The following is a 20,012-nucleotide window of genomic DNA, read 5'->3' on the forward strand; positions in this document are numbered from 1 at the left end:
GCAAATAGCTACCACAGCAAGTATACACTACGTATTCTACACGCTACATAGTTCACCTCGCACAAGGTCACACGGCCGGTAAGTAGAAAGGCCAGAATTCAAACTCAATCCTGTGCTCCTAACTATACTGTCTGCCTTCTAACCAAAAATAGAGTTCAAAAGAGAAGTTGTATACATGAAGATGTTCAGTACATAAGTTGAAAATAACCTGTAAGTTGAAAACAGCCCTGGCTGGTGTGGCTCGGTTGGGCATCACCCGTGCACTGAAAGGTGCCAGTTTGATTCATCATGGTCAGGGCACATGCCTGGATTGTGGCCTTGATCCCAGCAGGGGTCGTAGAGGAGGCAGCTGATCGCTGTTGGTGTTTCTCTCTCATCTATGTTTCTATCTCTCTCTCCCTCACCCTCCCTCTCTCTCTGAAGTCAATAAAAACACATTCTTTAAAAAGTTTTTCTATTTAATTGTTTTTCTGATTCTTTTTGTATGCCTTTGATATAAAGCAGGTGAGAAACCATCCAAGTAATAGCAATAAGTGACAACATTAAAATATAATAATAATAAAGTTGTATGTTTTTTGTTCTTTTTGTTGTTAATCCTCACCCGAGGATACCTTTTCCATTGATTTTTAGAGAGAGTGGAAGTGAGGGGAAGAGACAGAGAGAGAAACATCGATGTGCGAGAGACACATCGATTGGTTGCCTCCCACATGCTCCCCAGCTGGGCCGGGAATCAAGCCTACAACTGAGGAAGGTGACCTTAACCAGTGTCAAACCCATGTCCCTTCAGTCCACAGCCAATAGTCTAACCACTGAGCCAAAACAGCCAAGGCAATAATAGTTTTATCTTGAGAGTTGCCAAATAATATATTGCCTCCTTTGGTAAATATTTTATATGCAAATAAATATATCAAACACATTCTTTGTAGCTTACTAGCTCATACTGGCTATCATTTTTCACAGTTTATAGACGGGGCAGGAAGGCTACCTGTTCTAAATCATATAGTAAGAATAGAGGAGCTCTGCCCTCCTCTCCACCCTTCCTTCCATTCACCTTCAATCCACCTCCACTCCAGTGTAGAATCTAGTTCATCCTTTTCCGGGCTGGGCCTCTTCATAGCTGTTAAAAAGAAATGGCTGCAGCCCAGCTGGCTCAGTGGATAGAGTGTCAGCCTGTGGACTGAAGGGTCCCGGATTCTATTCCGGTCAAGGGCACATGCCCGGGTTGAGGCTCGATTCCCGGTAGGGGACGTGCAGGAGGCAGCAGATCGATGATCCTCTCTCATCATTGATGTTTTTATCTCTCTCTCCCTCTCCCTCTCTGAAATCAATTTTAAAAATATTAAAAAAAAAGAAATAAATGGCTGCACATCCACATTCACAGCAGCATTATTCACAATAGTCAAGAGGTGGAAGCAACCTAAGTGCCCATGGGCAGATGAATGGATAAAGAAAACGTGGTATATACATACAATGAAATGTGATTCAGCCTTAAAAAAGAAGTAAATCCTGTCATAGGCTACAACATGGGTAAACCTGGAGGACATTCTGCCACGTGAAATAAACCAGTCACAACAAGGACAGATACTGCATGAGTCCACTTATATCTAAAGGAATCAGACTCGGAACCAAGATGGCGGCATAGGTACCAGCCGGAACTCACCGCCTCCCACAACCACATCAAAATTACAACTAAAATACAGAACAACCCTCATCCAGAACGGCCTGAACGCTGCCTGAATGGAAGTCCTACAACCAGAAAGCCCATTGAGACACCTTGCTCCTCATGGGCGGCCTCAGCAGGGACAATCTCCCTCCAGATGAAAAAAACAGCCCCGCACCAGACCCTCCACCCAGGGCCCCAGAGCTGAGAAGAGAAGTTCCCACAACTTCAGGCTGTAAAAACCAGCAGGGATTGTGGCTGAGGGACACAGAGGCTGCCGGAGACCCAGGTGTCCCTCTTTTTAATATATATACTAGTATATATTTATTTCAGAGAGGAAGGGAGAGGGAGAGAGAGATAGAAACATCAATGATGAGAGAGAACCATCAATTGGCCGTCTCCTGCATGCCCCCCCGTGGGGATTGAGCCCGCCATCCGGGCATGTGCCCTTGACCAGAATGGAACCTGGGATCCTTCAGTCTGCAAGCCAACACTCTACCCACTGAGCCAAGCCAGCCAGGGCCAGGTGTTCCTCTTAAAGGGCCAGGCACAAATTTACTCAGACTTGCTTCCTCTGAGTTCCAGTGCCAGGTGGCGTTGGGGGACCCAAACACATACAGGAAGAAACTGGATTGTCTGGCACTGGGGCAGGAACTTGGGGGCAGCTTTCTACCAGACAAAGGTGCTTCAGGGGTCATTGTTCCTATGTCGAGACCTCCCCTGTCGCAGGGCTGACTGGCAGCCATATCTGAGTCCCCATCATGTGGAGCACACTGTTTGCTCCGCCCTAGGGGTTCCCTGAGACCCCACCTATCCAATTTGCAGCCTCACTCAAGCTGTTTGCAGCAGCTTTTCCATATAAATGGCCTGTCCGTGCTCACTTTGCTAAAACCTCTCAATCAAGCTGCAGCTGGGTCAGGGAGCCCCTATCAATAAAAGGCTCAAAACCTGGCACTAAAACTAGCCTGTCTTGCTTCACAGCTGGGCCTTGCCTGGGCACTTCCAAACCTGAAACAAATAGGAAGAATCTGCAGATCTTTCTGTAGCTCCTGCCAGGTGACCCCAGGCAGTGGCCAACTTTGCATCTCCCTAGAGACCCAAAAGCCAGTGCACCCAGTGGTCAGCATCAGACCATACCATCCATAAGCGACACACTCAAAACTCTACACATCCATTAGCGACACACTCAAAAGTCAGACTCAGTGAGCACCAAAGCCCCACTGAAGCAAGTCCTGCTCCAAGTCTCCTGCACAGCAGCTTTCCCACTGTAGTCGCAGCTGGTCCCCACAACCAATTAGCCTAGAAGTCAATTCCTCCCAGTGATGCCAACAGCAATCAAGTTTCAACTACAACAAGACTGTGCACACAGCCCACACAGGGACATACCTAGAGTGCCCAGTTCAGGTGACTGGGGAAGCTAAGCCACTGGGCCCTATAGGACACCTACTACACAAGGCCACTCTACTAACTCAAGGAGACATAGCAGCTCTACCCAATACATAGAAACACAGGGAAGCAGCCAAAATGCGGAGACAAAGAAACATGTCACAAATGAAAGAAATGGAAGAAAGCAAATTACTGGATAAAGAGTTCAAAACCACAGTTGTAAGGTTACTCAAGAATCTTCTTGAGACCTCCAAGGAACTCAGTGAGACTTTCAAGGATCTTAGTGAGAATGCCAAAAAAATGGAAAAGGACCAATCAGAAATTAAGCATTCACTGACTGAAATAAAGAATAATATATAGGGATTCAACAGTAGAGTAGAGAATTCTGAGAATCAAATCAATGATTTGAAATATGAGGAAGCAAAAAACACCCAATCAGAAGAGCAAAAAGAAAAAAGAATTAAAAAATAAGAAGATAGTGTAAGGAGCCTCTGGGACAACTTCAAGTGTACCAACTTTCGAATTATGGGGGTGCCAGAAGGAGAGAGCGCGCAAAATATTGAAAATCTATTTGAAGAAATAATGACAGAAAACTTTCCCTACCTGGTGAAATAAATAGACTTACAAGTCCAGGAGACACAGAAAGCCCCATACAAGAGGAACCCAAAGAGGACCACACCAAGACACATCATAATGAAAATGCCACGACAGAGAGAGCATCTTAAAAGCAGCAAGAGAAAAGCAGTTAGTTACCTACAAGGGAGCACCCATCTGACTGTGAGCTGATTTCTCAACAGAAATTATGCAGGCCAGAAGGGAGTGGCAAGAAATATTCAAAGTGATGAATAGCAAGGACCTACCAAGATTACTCTACCCAGCAAAGCTATCATTTAGAATTGAAGGTCAGATAAAGAGCTTCACAGACAGGAAAAAGCTAAAGGAGTTCATCACTACCAAAGCAGTATTACATGAAATGTTGAAGGGTATTCTTTAAGAAGAGGAAGAAGAAGGAAAATTAAAAGATAAAAAATATAAACAATAAAAAGGCAATAACTATCAACAATTGAATCTAAAAATCAAAATAAATGAATAAGAAATCTAATGAACAGAATAAACTGGCGAATAAAATAGAATCAGAGGCATGGAAATGGAATAGACTAATGATTCTCAGAGGGAAGGGGGGTGAGGGAGGCGGGAAGAGATTAAACAAAGATCTTATGTGCATGTATGCATTATCTATGGACACAGACAATAGAGTGGCGAAGGCCTGAGGCAGGGCGGGAACCGGGTGGAGGAAAGTAAAGTGGGGGCAGGGGGGATTAAAAAAATAAAGGAGTCAGACTTGTAGAAAGTTGAATGTGGTTACCAGGTGCTGGGAGAAGGAATATGGGAGTTGGCATTGAGTGGGTACAGAGCTTCAGTTTTGCAAGATGAAAAAGTTCTGGAGTTTTATGCACAACAGTACACATGTAGCTAACACTACTTATGGTACGCTCAGAAATTGTTAAGATGGTAAATTCTATGTTATCTTGTTTTGGGGTGTGTGTGTTTTTACCACATTAAAAAGAAAAGAAATGGCTACTTCTACTGCCGTCCACCTTTCATATGTACAGAACAAGACCACTCTTGAATTCTGTCCCCTTAATCCTTCCTGTTAGGTTTGGGCAGCAACCTCTTCCTCTGTTGGTGTGTCTGGGTTCGTCCTGGCTCAGGGGTCATGGCTCAGCAGTGCCATGGTCCTGGTCTTCCATGAGCTTCCGTTGCTTCTTCTTGAATATGGGAAGAAAATGGATGTGAAACCAGAAGCGAGACCTTTCTTCTGTAGATCCAAAGAAATTAGATGTCAAGTGAAAAGCAACTTTTTAGATATTAAGTGCCTAGAAAATCTCCCCTCCTTAACCATCATGCCAGGTTCCCAAAGAACTGCAGTCACTGTAGCCTGCCTGCGAGTCCAGACCAGGTGTGCGGCCTTAGGGCCCAGCCGTAATAAAGCAGTTCCTTCCAGAGCCACTAGATGGCGCCCGTGCTCCACATCTGACTTCCTCTAGCTCAGGGGTTCTCAACCTTGGCTGCACATTAGAATCACCTGGGAATCTTTTTAAAATCCTGATTTCTGGGCCTCATCCTCCGGAAATTCTGTTTCTTTGTTATGGGTTGGGGCCACAACATTAGTAACAAAGAAACAGAATTTCTGGAGGACCAGGCCCAGAAATAAGGATTTTTAAAAAAGATTCCCAGGTGATTCTAATGTGCAGCCAAGGTTGAGGACCACTGCAGTCTAGCTGGACTCGCAGAGACCAGGCAAACCCGCCTCCCCATTTATACTCATCACTAGCAGACCAGCATTGGTGGACAATGCTTTTCAAATAAATTATTGTCCCTTTCAGCATCATTTTTAAAATTTATTTTAGAGAGAGAAAGGAAGAGGGAAGAAGAGAGAGAAGAATATTGGTGAGAGAGAGAGAGAGAGAGAGAGAGAGATATTGATCGGCTGCCTCCTGCACACCCCCACCAGGGATCGAACCTGAAACCCAGGCATGTGCCCTGACTGGCATTCAGACCGGTGACCCTTCGGTGCACTGGATGACACTCAACCAACTGAGCCACGCCAGCTAGGGTAGCATCATTCTTACTTTGTCATTTTGTTACAGGTCTCTCCTAACCAAACTCACATTGCTTGAAGGCTGAAGCTGCCCTGTTTCTACTGCAGGCTCAGAGAGATAGACCAAAAACACTTATTTTTAAAATATATTTTATTGATTTTTTACAGAGAGGAAGGGAGAGGGATAGAGAGTTAGAAACATCGATGAGAGAGAAACATCGATCAGCTGCCTCCTGCATATCTCCTACTGGGGATGTGCCCGCAACCCAGGTACATGCCCTTGACCGGAATCGAACCTGGGACCTTTCAGTCCGCAGGCCGACGCTCTATCCACTGAGCCAAACCGGTTAGGGCCAAAAACACTTATTGAAACAGCAGGGAGCAATATGGAGAGAATGAATGTTTATTGAGATAAGAAAGGGGGGGGGGATGTCAGGGTTAGGACCCTGTGTCCAGGATCAAAGGCCAGGGTAGCAAGGACAAGACGCAGACTAAATGGGAATTCAGCTGCAAGAGGAAACCCAGGGGCCGGTAAGCCATTGGCAGCCACGTTGGCACACGGGCGGCAGCCCTCCTGAGGGGACTTCCTCATGCTGTCGCAGCACCAACCAGAAAGGGAGCAGGCCGCCGAGGAAGCTCTGAAGACATGTTCACAGGGCACGGCACGCGCCTGGCTGATGTCATCGTGGCCACAGTGCAGCCGCGACCCGGCAGATGACCCTTTGATTGTGAGGATTCCAGAGTCTGTGACTAATGCTAATTAACCCTGACTAATTAGCACTGAGCACAAAGAGGTCAGTGTCTCCATGAATCAAGTGGGGAAACTGAGGCGTGGAGTGGGGAAGCAGCTTGGCTCTATTAGTCAGGAGCACCAGGCCGCGAGTTTATCGCTGTCCTGCTCACACGCCCTTGGAAGTCAGGAGTAAACACTTCCCACAGGGCTGCCCAGGGGAGGAGGAGAGGGGCCTTTCCTCCGGCTGTTTACAGGCTGGGTAGAGACATTGGACTAGAACCTCCCCGTGGCAAAGCCTACTTGGCATAACAATCCCCGCCCCCTTCCTGCTTCTACTGGCGGCCAGACTCAGCAGTGACAGCCAAGATCACAGGTGGTGGTGTGGCTGGGCCAGACATAGAAGCCTGAGGTCCTGTCAGTGCTCAGTCTTCCTGCGCTGCAGCCCCCGTGACAGCAGGAGAGAGGTTGTATCGTGTGGGAGTTCTGGTAGCCTGGGTTCGAATCCTGGTTCACTGGTTACCAGCGGTGTGCTTCTGAGCCAGCTACTCCATGCCTCGGTTTCTCCATTTGTGAAATGAGGAGAGTGCTAGCAGCTATGTCCTAGGGGTGTTTTGAGAATTAAATGAGACATGTGAAGTGCTTCGAACAGTGTCTGGCACATAGTAAGTGCTTAGTAAATAGTAGCTTTTTTTTTTAGTATTATTTAAACAAGGCAGGTATGACAACCCTTAGCTGCACACCTGGCCACTCAGCTACCCTGTTGGCTTCAGCCCAATCATCTCTCTTGCCAAGTTTCTCCAATTTGCCTGGTCTTTTGTGTCTCCTGAGGCCAGGGAGCACTGACACAAGAGGTGCTGGGCTCAGGAGACACATACCAGAGTTTCCTCACCGCACGTCCTTGCTCTGAGTCGGGCTCTTTTAGCCCAACAGCCTCCGTGACATCATCAGACAATGCAGGGGCCACGGGCTCAGCTCCAAGCCCAGCTCTAGAAACATCTTGGGCAACAAGACAGAGGCCAAGATAACCACATTGCTGCCAGTCCCTCGGGCCCTGGCTCTGGGCCTGGCAAGCCCACCCTCAGAAGGTGGTGGTACAGCGATGACAGGACAGCTCATTAGAGTCGTCACCCTGCTGGGATGAGAACACCGGCTTGTTTGTCCAGCACTTCTTACCTGAGTCATCCATCCTGCAGCCACCTGCGCCAGGAGTCGGACCAGCAGGCTGCCAGGAGTCGGGAACCTTCTGCACACCGAACCTGGCGAGTGCCCGCACTTCCTGCTTGCTCTCCTCTCAGAAAGCAAGTCCAGGCAGCTTGGTTCCGGAGGCAGAGCGCCAACTGAGCGAAGCCTGGCCATGCTCGACAACAGGCCAAAGCTCCAGGCCCTTTCTGGGTAAGCAGAACCAGGGCCGAGGTCCCTGAGCCTTTGGAAAAGCACTTCCACAGATCAGAGATGAAACCAAGAGGCAGAGAAGGGACAGGGCCGCAGCTTCGTCCCTGCCTCTGTGCCACCAACACACCCCTGAGCCGCTCCCTGGGCCCCCCTTAGGGCCACAGCACTCCCCAAGCCAACCCTGCAAGTCACCACCGATCTGGGCTCAACTCCCACTAGTTCAGCCTGGGGTTTTCCAAAGTAAAATGAGGAAGAAAATTGATGCTATATTCACAAAAAGAGTTTTCAAGTTACATTAAATTAGCCCTGGCTGACTGGCTGAGCATCATCCCGATACACCAAGGTTGTGGGTTCGATCCCCAGTCAGGGCACATACAAGAATCAACCAATGAATGAATAAATATAAATACTAGTAAGTGAAACAACAAATCGATGTTTCTCTCTCTCTCTTCCTCTCTCTAAAACCAATCAATCAATAAAAATAGAGTAGAACTAGAAATGCTTCTTTGAAAGGTATCCTATATAATAAAAGGCAAATATGCAAATTGCCCAAACAGCAGAATGACCAGTTGCTATGACGGGCACTGACCACCAGGGGGCAGACGTTCAATGCAGGAGCTGCCCCCTGGTGGTCTGTGCGCTCCCACAGGAGGAGCGCTGCTCAGCCAGAAGCTGGGCTTATGGCTGGCAAGTGCAGCAGTGGTGGCAGGAGCCTCTCCCACCTCCACAACAGCTCTAAGGATGTCCAACTGCCAGGAGTGGGCCTAGGCCAGTGGTCGGCAAACTGTGGCTCTCGAGCCACATGCGGCTCTTTGGCCCCTTGAGTGTGGCCACGAAGTTTCAATCGCACTGTACATGCGTGCCCGCATGTGGTATTTTGTGGAAGAGCCACACTCAAGGGGCCGCAGTTTGCCGACCACTGGCCTAAGCCATCAGTTGGACATCCCTCGAGGGCTCCTGGACTGCGAGAGGGCACAGGCCTGGCTGAGGAACCCGCCACCACCACCAGTGCATGAATTTCGTGCACAGAGCCTCCAGTATAAAGTGAAAAAGGCCCCTGCTCCCTCTCTGCCTCACTGTGTGAGGGGAACAAGAAGGATGTGACAGAGGAGAAAAGGTGTGGTTCCCCCTGAGGAACCTGGAGGAAGTTTACAACGTTGGGTGATTTCCACAGCGGGGCCCACCTGTGGCACAGCTGGTAAAGGCCACATGGGGACACCTGTGGTGGGGACAGGAGACACAGGGAGCAGTGCTTTAAGGCAGTAATCCCTGAAGCTTAGGAATGTGGTTCTCTCCTCCTTCGAGACAGAGAGCTAAAGAGCCCCATAAAACAAAGCACTGGCCAAGAGGCCACTTGCCCGGGGCTGGGCCCTGCCTCCCCACAGCTGTGCCTGCTGCTTGGCTCCCTCTGGCCCTGCAGCTCCCTCAGTAATTGGAGGCTTGGGGGTGGCACCCTTGCCGTGCAATCTGTGCCCCATTAAAGCCTCAGCATTCCTGTAGCCGCCCATCACCCTCGTGCTTTCTAGTTTGGCAGGAAGTAAGGCTGACGACAGCTTATCCCCTGCAGGGAGGGCGAGGCGGGAGGGTGGAGGAAGGCCTAGTTCTGGCCTTGCTGACAAGAACATGACCTCAGTGTCATAATGACTGGCTTTCTGGTTCACCTGCCAACCGAGGGTGACTCCCAGCCCTGACCTTTGAAGGTCCTGGTGGGCAAGGAGCAACCAGGGGCTTCCCGCAGCAGAGGTCGGCCAGGGTGGTCTCGTGCTCTTCTGCATCCGCTCAACAAGGCCTCGGGCTGGAGCCCCAGGACAGGCCCTGGACCCTGTGGCTCCAGCAGACTCTTCATCACCACATATTCTGGGGGGAAGTTGGGACACGTGGTCTGACGAGGAGGACTGAGTTCACGAAAATGATATGGCCATTTAAACACAGGACAGGGGCCCTGCCAGGTGGCTCAGTTGGTGGAGTGGCGTCCCATACACCAAAAAGGTTGCAGCTTTGATTCCTGGTCAGGGCACATACCTAGGTTAGGGGTGTATGGGAGGCAACTGATCGGTGTTTCTCTCTCTCTCTCTCTCTCTCTCTTTCTCCCCCCTTCCTCTCTCTCTAAAATCAATAAAAACATATCCTCGAGTGAGGATTTGAAAAATAATAATAAAATAAAGTAAAAACTGGGACACACAACCTCCACGTGCCCAGTGCTCAGTACTCCGGAGGCATCGGGGACCCCTGAGCTGGGATAGGGAGCCTGGCTGCCCCAGTGCCCCAGCTCTGACTGTCACTCTGGTGACCTTGACAAAGTCAGTCTCCATTTCATTCTGTATCTGTCCACTCAGGGTAGGGATACTTATCAACTTATCGCTGAGGCCAGGGAGCCTTTGGGAAAAGCGTGGAAGTCTATCATGGACACACACTCACGCCACACAAGCTACTTGGGGATCGGAGGTGTTGTCATGGGGTCGGAGTGGGGTGACCGTGGTATCTGAGTCAAGAATAGGAAACACACTTGGACAGTGTTGCTAAGTGGTTAGAGCGCTGCCCCATGCACCAAAGGGTCTGGGGTTCAATTCCTAGTCAAGGCACGTGTCTGGGTTAGCGGGTTCAAGCCCCAGCCCTAGTTGGAGTGCGTGCTGGAAACAACCATTGATGTATCTCTCTCACATCAATGTCTCTCTCTGATGTATCTCTCTCACATCAATGTCTCTCTCTCTCTCTCTCCCTTCCACCCTCTCTAAAAATAAATGGAAAAATATCCTTGCCCACCTCCCCAATTTAGTGCTAAACGTTGTTAGTGCATCTCAAAGTTGTAGTGCTAGGTCCAAGTTTCCCAAAGTCCTCTGTGAACGGTTTGGTTAGCTTCTGACCCTTATCCTCAGACCATGGAGCCTGAACCCAGACCCAGGATCGGATGAAGGGGGGACACCTTTTGGTCAGGCCTCCTCTCCACCAGGGTTCTCCCTCTACCCTTCCTCTTTGGCACCCTCAGGCCATTGTAGCTTCTTGGAGCCAGGACACACCCAACATCTCCATTTCAGAAGTTACTCCTTTACGTTTCCATATCCACAAGTTCAAGTTCAGTGCTTTCTCCTGAAACAAAGGAACTGGGAGGTCTCAGCGTACTGAGGCTTTTTCCAAGGAGAAGCTGGTTTTGATGGTTTCCTTAGACTCTGAAAATCTTAGGGCAGAGTTTCATCAGAGCATGTTCATAAGGGCTTGAGGAATAAATGAGAGGGAGTATGCAGCTGAGCACTGGAAAATGTGAAACCGTGTGTCAAATACCTGTGACCTCTCAGAACTTCCTAACTGCTTCATCTACCCCCCACTCTGTTAGGTCTTCCCCAGGACTGTACCCCCAGTAGCTGGCGCAGTGCCTGGCACCGAGAACGTGCTTAGGAAATATTTGTCGCATGAATGAACAAGGAGATGTTGGTAGTTGGTGTAGAAGTTCGGAGGCAGAGCTCACTTGTAGTGTGGCCACAAGGACACCTGTTCTGATCCCTCCGAGAACCTGCTTTGATGGGGGTCTGGAAGACATGATTTGCCATCCTCTTTTTTAAAAGTATTTTTATTGATTTCAGAGAGGAAGTCAGAAGGAGAGAGAGATACAAACATCAATGAGGAGAGAGAATCATTGGTTTGGCTGCCTCCTGCACACACACCTCCCCCTCCCCCGGGGACTGAGCCCTCAACCCAGGCATGTGCCCTGACCGGGAATCGAACTGTGACCTCCTGGTTCACAGGCTGACGCTCAACCACTGAGCCATGCGGGCTGGGCTGCCCTCCTCTTGGTGAGAAGAAGGCAGACGGGTGTAGGAAGTGAAAGGGGAAATTACCTGAGGGCTGGAAAGGGGAAATTTGGGGCTATGTTTAGGCTGAGAAGTGAAGAAGGGGACCGAGTGCCCCGGCAAGTATGTGATCTGCCTCTGACACATCAGGGACATTTTGACATAACATACACTCTGCGGCTCCTCTCCATCTCATCTGACGTTCTCAACACGGAACAGGTAAACGAGAGAACTTGAGTTTGGAAATTCTTGAGTTTATTTATTTATTTATTAAATATATTTTTATCGATTTCGGGGAGAGGGAGAAAGAGATAGAAACTTCAAGGATGAGAATCATTGATCAGCTGCCTCCTGCACTCCCCCTATTGGGGATTGAGTCCCAGTGTGCTCTGACCGGGAATCTAACAGTAACTTTCTTGTTCATAGGTCGACGCTCAAGCACTGAACCACACCGGCCAGGCCTTGAGTTTATTTTATTTTATTTTTTTAATTAAAACAAAGGTAATATTTACCTGGCAGGGGAGATACCATAATCATGAAGGTGGTTTCCCAGGGTGAGGCTTACCCATTGCACTCCAGATGTGCTGACCTCTGCGATTTCCCCAAATGTGAGAAACTCAACTGCATCATTTGTGGTAGTGGGGGGCTGCATTTGTGCTAAAAGAAAAAATAAATAAATAAAATAAAGGTAAGCAACCTTGTAAGGAGCTTTATCACTCACAAAAATGTTACACGTTCATTGTCTCATTTAACCCTATCACAACTCCATAGAATTGGGTAAACAGACATTAGCCTCAACTTCCTTTTTCAGTCAGTAAATGGAGTAAAGACTCTAACCCAGGGCTCTCCGACTCGGGGCCCTGTACTCTGTCTACTGTATTTTACTTGTTATCGATTGCATTACAACACTACAACAGGAAATTAAAGGAAAAGGCTGTCTGAAAACACCTTGTAAAACATAAAGCCTTATCCTATGTAATAAAAGACTAATATGCAAATTGTCCCCTCGGGAGTTCAACCGACCGGGAGTTCGACCGCTCGCTATGACATGCGCTGACCACCAGGGGTTGGCACAGAACGAAGGAGGGCCCTGGCTGGCAGCCGGAAGGTCCCAATCAGCCCTGATTGCTGGGCAGGCCTAGGGACCCTACCCGTACGTGAATTTCATGCACCGGGCCTCTAGTGTTTTCATAAAATATTTTTTAAATATAGCATATGGCCAGAGCTACTGCTGGTCCATATGAAGTCTTTCTAGCAGAGAATGAACTGTTTGTATTTTGACCAACCTGTCCAACTGTACATGATGAATTTATGGTGTATGGGGAGAGAGAGCAACAGATCTGAAGTCACAAAATCTGGGGTTTAAATCCAGCTCTGCCCCTACTAGCTTTGTTACAGTGAGCTTGTCATTTGCATCTCTGAACTTCAGTTTCCACATCTATAAAACTTAGATATTAATTATACCATTACCTTTACCACAGCATTAAGTGAGGTAAGATACTATTTGAATGAATATATATATATATATACAGGGTGTCCCCAAAAAATGAACACATATTTTTTTCTGATAGCTCAATTGATGTTTCTTTCTTTTCAGATTTAACCCATTGGAATTAATAATTATTCAAAGTGTGTATACATTTTTTGGGGACACCATATACTAATATATATATATACTAGAGGCCCAGTACACGAAATTCATGCACAGGTAAGGTCCCTAGGCCTGGCTGGCAATCAGAGCCAATCGGGGCATTCCTTCCCCCAGCTGCCAGCTGTCGGCCAGGGCCTTCCTTCATTCCACGTCAGCGCACATCATAGCTAGTGGTCGAATTCCCGCTTGGTTGAACTCCTGAGGGGACAATTTGCATATTAGCCTTTTATGATATAGGATACACACACACACACACACACACACACACACACAAAGTGATCTGTACACTATAACTGTTACTTTGCCTTTTGCTTTTTTGTTTCATGGTGGGGGGGGCATGGTGATGGGCATATTTCCCTTAGAGTTTATAAGGCAGTAGGCAGTAGACCAGTCATCATCCACACAGTTCCTTCTTCCTAAAAGGACTTAGCTTTTCTTGGATCTGGGAGTCGGCTTGCGTATCTACTCCAGCAGCAGAAGGTAAGGGCTCTGCAGCCTCAGATCTGTTGAGGGTGTGTATTTCCCCTGCGGGCAGAGAATGTGTGGTCCTCACCAGCTTCCGGGCTGGGGTTTTGCAGGGTGGGTATCCTGCATGGTCTGAGCCTTGGTTACCCTTCATTCAACACAGAGTAACGGTCAGGGATTGGGTGTGAGCTCATAGAGAGAGCCCTCAGAAAATGTTGGGTGTGAAAAATGCCCTTTTGAAGAAAGAGAAAAGGAAATGTTTGGATCCTAAGTCAGGCTGGGAGGGGCTCAGCCCTCCAACCAGGTGGCAGCACGAGAGTGTCCGTTTCTGTCTGGCTGAAGGCTTGGGACCCCGTGGCAGTGAGGGGCCAGAGAGCACTGGAGCTGCTAGTGGGGCTCTGGGGGACCGCCCCTTGATACGCTCTTGTTTTCCTTATAAGATTTCTTGCTATTTTTTCCCCTAGCCCAGACTTTTTCACCCAGCTCTTCGCCTGCATTTCCACAACCTCCTGAATGTTTCCACTTGGATGTCCTATTGTCACCTCAATTCAATATAACCAAACGGCACTTCTTGTCATCTATCAGTGTCGTCGTTTTTATCCTGGCCACTCAGGCCGGAAACCTCAGAGTCATCTTTAATGTTTAATGTCCCCTTCTCTCTGGCCACCATCAATCGTGGTCTCCAAACCCTGTTGCCTCATCCCTCCTGCATCTCCCACAGCCTGTGTATTCCCTTCCCCACTGTCCTGCCTCCCCTGGCCCAGACCCTCCTGACATCCTGTCTCGATTGCTGTCCAGGATGGCCCTGCTCCAGACTTTACCTGGTCTGACCCACCTTGCACACACTCCTGCCAGACGAGTTGCTCCGTCATTCTCAAGATCCTTCAACAACTCCCCATTAGCCATGGAACTGGCGCTTTCTCAGTCTGATTTCAACAATCTTTGTCCATTTTAACTGCATGAGAATGAAAATCCTCTTCTGGCCACACTGGTCTATGAATACACTTTCTGAACAAACCGTACTCAGCCTGGTCTGCATGCCCATGCCCTCCTTTCTCCCGGAGTGGAACGCCCTTCCCTGTGTCTCTCTCCTTGTCTGCATTGAACCCACCCTTGACACTCAGCTCTCATCCCAGTCTCACACTAGCTCACACGATTCGTTGCTCTGAACCCCTACTGTATTCACTGCCTGTAACACACACATTTATTTATTGCTCATTTTTCAGGCAACATCTTTGCTTCATTATAGTGATTAAGAATGTGGGTTCTGGCCCAGCTGGTGTGGCTCAGTGGTTGAGCATTGACCCATGAACCAAGAGGTCACTGGTTTGATTCCTGGTCAGGGCACATGCCCAGGCTACAGGCTCAATCCCCAGTGGGAGGGGGGGGCGGTGTGTGCAGAAGGTAATGTATAGATGATATTTCTCTCTCATCAATGTTTCTATGTCTCCCTCTCCCTTTCTCTTTCTAAAAATCAAAATCAATAAAAACATATTATATATATATAATATATATATATTTATTGATTTCAGAAGAGAGAGATAGAAACATCAATGATGAGAGAGAATCTTTGTCTGGCTGCCTCTGATTATAGCTCTTTACTGATTATAGCTCCTCTGATTATAGCTCTTTACCGAGTATAGCTCCTCTTAGTACTTGGTGTATTACTTCATTCATTCATTCAACAAGCACTTATGGAGCATTGACTGTGGGTCAGGCACTGTAGTAGGTGCTGGGAATACAACGGTGGGCAAAATAGACACCTGCCCTCCACAGTGGACCAATGATGACCATCAGGCAGTGACATTGGTTTTCTAACAAACATGCAGAATTAAGACATCAAATAAATGAGTCCTCCCCTCCAAACGTCACAACAGGAGATGATCCCCTCCCATCCCGCCTCTAACAAAGCTGCCACTGTTCAGAAGGTTTTGTATGTTTTTAAAATTATTTTAATTTAATTTTATTGATTCTAGTGAGGGAGGAAGGGAGAGAGACAGAATCAGAGAGCGAGATGTGAGAGAGAACATTGATCAGTTGTCTCCCATACAGGCCCAACGGGGGACCAAACCCGCAACCTCGGTATGTGCCCTGGCCGGGAATTGAACCCATGACCTTCTGATGAATGGGATGATGCTCCAACCAACTGAGCCACACTGGCCAGGGCAGGTTGTGTATGTTTTTGTTTTGTTTTTTAGCTTTTCTCTCGAAATCGCTTTTAAGAGCCTCTGGCATATTCTCTTGCATAACCTCAGTGGAGGCAAAGCTGTGAGTGGTCTGTAGCAGTTCTGACTTAGAAATAGTTAAAAGGCGTTCAGAGTTGAGTCTGGCCAAAAATTAGTGTGATAAAGCTAGGCAATAACATCGCGGGTAGAAAATTTTTTAAAATGTGACTCTCTGGAGACTGATTCTTGTCAGTCTCAAAAAACTATCTCTGGAAGCAACTTCCAAACTGGAGAGCCAAGAATGTTCGGAGCCACAACAGCATCACTGTTTAGCCTTCCAGAGGTGAAAAGGGCAACAGTTATTTGGATGTGAAGTTCCAGAGAATGGCTGGGCTGTTACACTCCACAACCTTTGAGTTCCTTTCAAACTTGAGAACGTATGGTTCTATTTTTGTATAAAAAACAATCTCATTACTTCATACGGATGAACTCCCCGGAGGAGGACGGGGCTTTAGGCGGCATCTTCCCAGCCCCCCGTCGGTGGCCCAAGACACTGAGAACAGTTCAGTGCCAAGGGACAGCCTCGCCTCCGCCGATGACGCCTGAATCCTCCCAGGTCTGCCCCTCCCTAGCTGTGACCGAGGGCAAATTGTTTAGCTGCTCTGCCTCAGTGTCCTCATCTTTAGCATAATAATAAAAATTACTATTATCACTAGCACCTTGTAACTACCGCACAGGGTAGTTGTGAAAATTAAATGCGTTAGGACATTGTGAGGCTCTCTTGGAGAAGAGTGCCTGGCGTGAGATCAGGCCCAGTAAAGGAATGAGTCATCCCTAATGATGATGCTAGTTCTTGAGGCGCAAGGACCAGGCATGCTCTTTGGTTTTCATGGTTTCTAGAATGGAGCTATCAACACGGTGCACGCTCAGTAAAACTTTATTCCAGAATAAAGCACACACACGCACCCCTCCAAGAGCTCTGTGTCCTGACATACTAGTACACGCGTGTTTACACAGACACCAGCCCCTTGCCCGCTCCCTTCCTCTTGGGTACTTGCCTGTAAGCATGTCTTCTGCGGGGCCTTGGTTCCCAGTGGTCTGAAGACTCAGAGGCAGTTTTCTGCTCTTTGGCAGGCAGGCAGCAGTGGGGTTTGGGGAGCAGGGTGCATCAGGAGTGGGGTGGGAGCAGGAAACAGAGGGCCTTCTATTTTAAGCACTTGCCTCACCTGTTCCATGGGGACCATCCAATCACCATTTAAAATAGAGTCCTCCTGGTGGCCAGGGCGGACTAGCAAGGCCTGCTCGGTCCCAACCTACCCATGTGGCCCTGAGGCTGAACGCTGCGGCCTGCAGGCCTGGCTGGCTGCTCTGGAGAAGAGCGGCTTTGTCTTGGGATCAAGTGGTAGCTACCTGACTCGTTGGGAGCTGCCAAGGGCGGCGCTGAAAAGAAGGCTGTGGTTCCCAGAGGGTTACAACGCCTCAGCGGCCTCTTCCTCACCCAGGAGGGCCTCGGGATCCCTAACCAGCTGGCATCTCGCTGGCTTGGTTTTATTTTTAGACACCTGTGGTAGGTTGGGTCATCTCCAGTCCTGAACACACTCCCAAGCCACCAGCAGCATTTTCAGCAACTCAGGCCGTGTCTGTCTCCTCCCCAGAACTGACCCAGAAGCAGAAAACAAACAGGGCACAGGAGGGGGGGAGGGGGGGAGGTCAAATGTCTAGCTGCCTCTGGGAGGGGACAAGTCTTGGCCTGAGGTGACCACCTTCTCTTTATGCTTGACCAGGTCCAAACAGTTCCAGGCCCAGCTGTGCCTGAACAGAAGGGTGCTCGGTCTCCAAGCCTCTGCCCCTGGCAGGCCCGGGCGGGCCTGGCTGAAGGCCCGGTCACAGCCCTGGGGGCACTGGCAGCCCAGCCTTCCTCAGCGCAGACTCCTCCTCCAGCAGGCCCTAGTCAGGCGGGTCTCAAAACTCAGGTGGCTTGTTCAAATCACCTGATGGCCTGTTAAACACACAGATGCCTGGGCCCCACTTTAAACTCATTAAACCGGAGTCTGTGTGGTGGACCCGGGCGTCTGGATTATGGCAGCAAGTTTCCAGGTGACTCTGATTCACACCCAACTCAGAGTCAGTGCCCCCTCAGCAGGTCCTCTTTGATCTTCACCTCCTTTTTTCATTGAACCTGGAAGCCCCAGGGGCTCAATGTCTCACATCATTTCTGACTCTAAAAAGTAAAGTGTCTGCTGAAATCATGCAGACACCAGATCTACAAATGAAGACCTTCCCATCTGCATAGGGTTGATGCTTCTTGCCTATCAGGCTCTGCTTTTTAAATGTAAAATGTGAGGATTATGAACAAGAGGAACGGGGTCAGGAGAGGGCGCCTGGTATAGTTAATTTAGGCAAGAGCATTTCTTGAGCAGCTAGTCTAAGGCAGACACGATTCCAGGCACTAGGGATAGTGCACTGAACAGGCCAGAGTGGGTCCCAGCCCTCATGAAGCTGACATTCTGGTGAGAGACAGTTAATAAATGAGCAAATCCTCTATAATAAAAGCATAGTGTGCAAATTGTCCACTCGACTGGGAGTTCAACCAGGAGGCGGGGCTGGCCGGGGGAAAGGAGGGAGGCCCTGGTCAGCGATGGCAATGGTGGCAGGTGGCTGGGGGAAGTGAGGGAGTAGCTGGCCGGCAGCCAGCAGCCGGCAGCCGGCAGCTGCTAGGGACCCTACTAGTGCACAAATTTCGTGCACTGGGCCTCTAGTGAGTACATAAAATCACTTCAGACAGTAATTGAATCAGGATGTTCTCAAACACAAGTAACAGAAGATTCCAATTGAACCAGCTTAAATGATAAGAGTACTGCCTACCCCACTGTTATAGACAAAACACTGAATTGTGCCCCCCCCCCCCCCATTTCAAGTTGAAGTCCTAACCTCCGGCACCTCAGAATGTGACTATATTTGGAGACAGGACCTTTAAAGAGGTGGTTACGTTAAAATCGTTAGGGTGGGCCCTACTCCAAGATGACTGGTGACCTTATAAGAAGAGATGAGCCCTGGCTGGTGTGGCTCAGTTGGTTGGAGCATCATCCCATATACTGAAAGGTCGTGGGTTCGATTCCCAGTCAGGGCACACACCTAGGTTGTGGGTTCAATTCCCAGTTTGGGGCGAGTACTGGAGGCAACCAATCAATGTTTCTCTCTCACATTGATATTTCTCTCCCTCTCCCTTCCTCTCTCTCTAAAGTCAATAAAAACATATCCTTTGGTAAGGATTAAAGAAGAAGAGATGAGAGGTGAGGCCCTGGCTGGTAGCTCAGTTGGTTAGAGTGTCAAGATTGCTGGTTTGATCTCTAGTCAGGGCACATACAAGAATGAACCAATGGCCCTAGCTGGTGTCCTGAATGGTTAGAGCATCGGCTGCTCACTGAAGGGTCTCAGGTTCAATTCCCAGTCAAGGGCATGTACACCTGGGTTGCAGGTTCACTCCCCACCCCCAGTCAGAGCGTATTCGGGAGGCAACCAATTGATGTGTTTCTCTCACATGGATGTTTCTCTCTCTCTCTCCTCCCGCCCCCCACCCTCCCTCCCTCCCTTCTACTCTCTCTGAAAAGCAATGGAAAAAAATATCCTCAGGTGAGGATAAACAAACAAATCAAACAATAAATGCATAAATAAGTGGAACAACAAATCGATATTTCCCTCTCCCCCTCCCTTCCCTTCTCTCTCTAAAATCAATAAGGAAATAAAAAAGAAAACTAAAAGGAAATAAAAGAAGAGATGAGGACACAGACAAGTATAGAGGCAAGACCATGTGAAGACAAAGGAAGGAGACACAATCTGCAAGCTAAGGAGGAGGACTTAGAAGAAACCAACCCTGCTAACACCTTGATCTCAGGCTTCTGGAGTCCAGAACTATGAGAAAACAAATTTCTGAAATGTAGCCACCCAGTCTGTGGGACTTACTTACGGCATCCCTAACACTAATATACTCAGCCAGCAAGAACTCCCGTGGTCAGACAGCTCCAGGCTTGATTAAGTCAGGGAAACAATGGCTTCCTCAAGTCCTTTTCACCCTTCTGCTGTGCCATCTTCTGCGTGGTGCTCAGCTCATGGCGTGATGTAAGTTGGCTTTCAAAGTTCCAGGCATGACACTCAGATAGGACAACATTCCCT

General features: G+C 48.6%; 1 non-coding gene across 1 annotated transcript; it reads left to right on the plus strand.

The window, feature by feature from the left end:
- The first annotated feature begins 12,062 nt into the window (after window positions 1-12,062).
- On the plus strand, window positions 12,063-12,220 carry LOC111825932. Its single transcript, XR_002829163.1, has one exon. It is a non-coding gene; the product is annotated as a U1 spliceosomal RNA (small nuclear RNA).
- The last annotated feature ends 7,792 nt before the right edge of the window (window positions 12,221-20,012 follow it).

Source organism: Myotis lucifugus, unplaced genomic scaffold, assembly GCF_000147115.1.
Source record: "Myotis lucifugus unplaced genomic scaffold, Myoluc2.0 scaffold_46, whole genome shotgun sequence".
NCBI lineage: Eukaryota > Metazoa > Chordata > Mammalia > Chiroptera > Vespertilionidae > Myotis > Myotis lucifugus.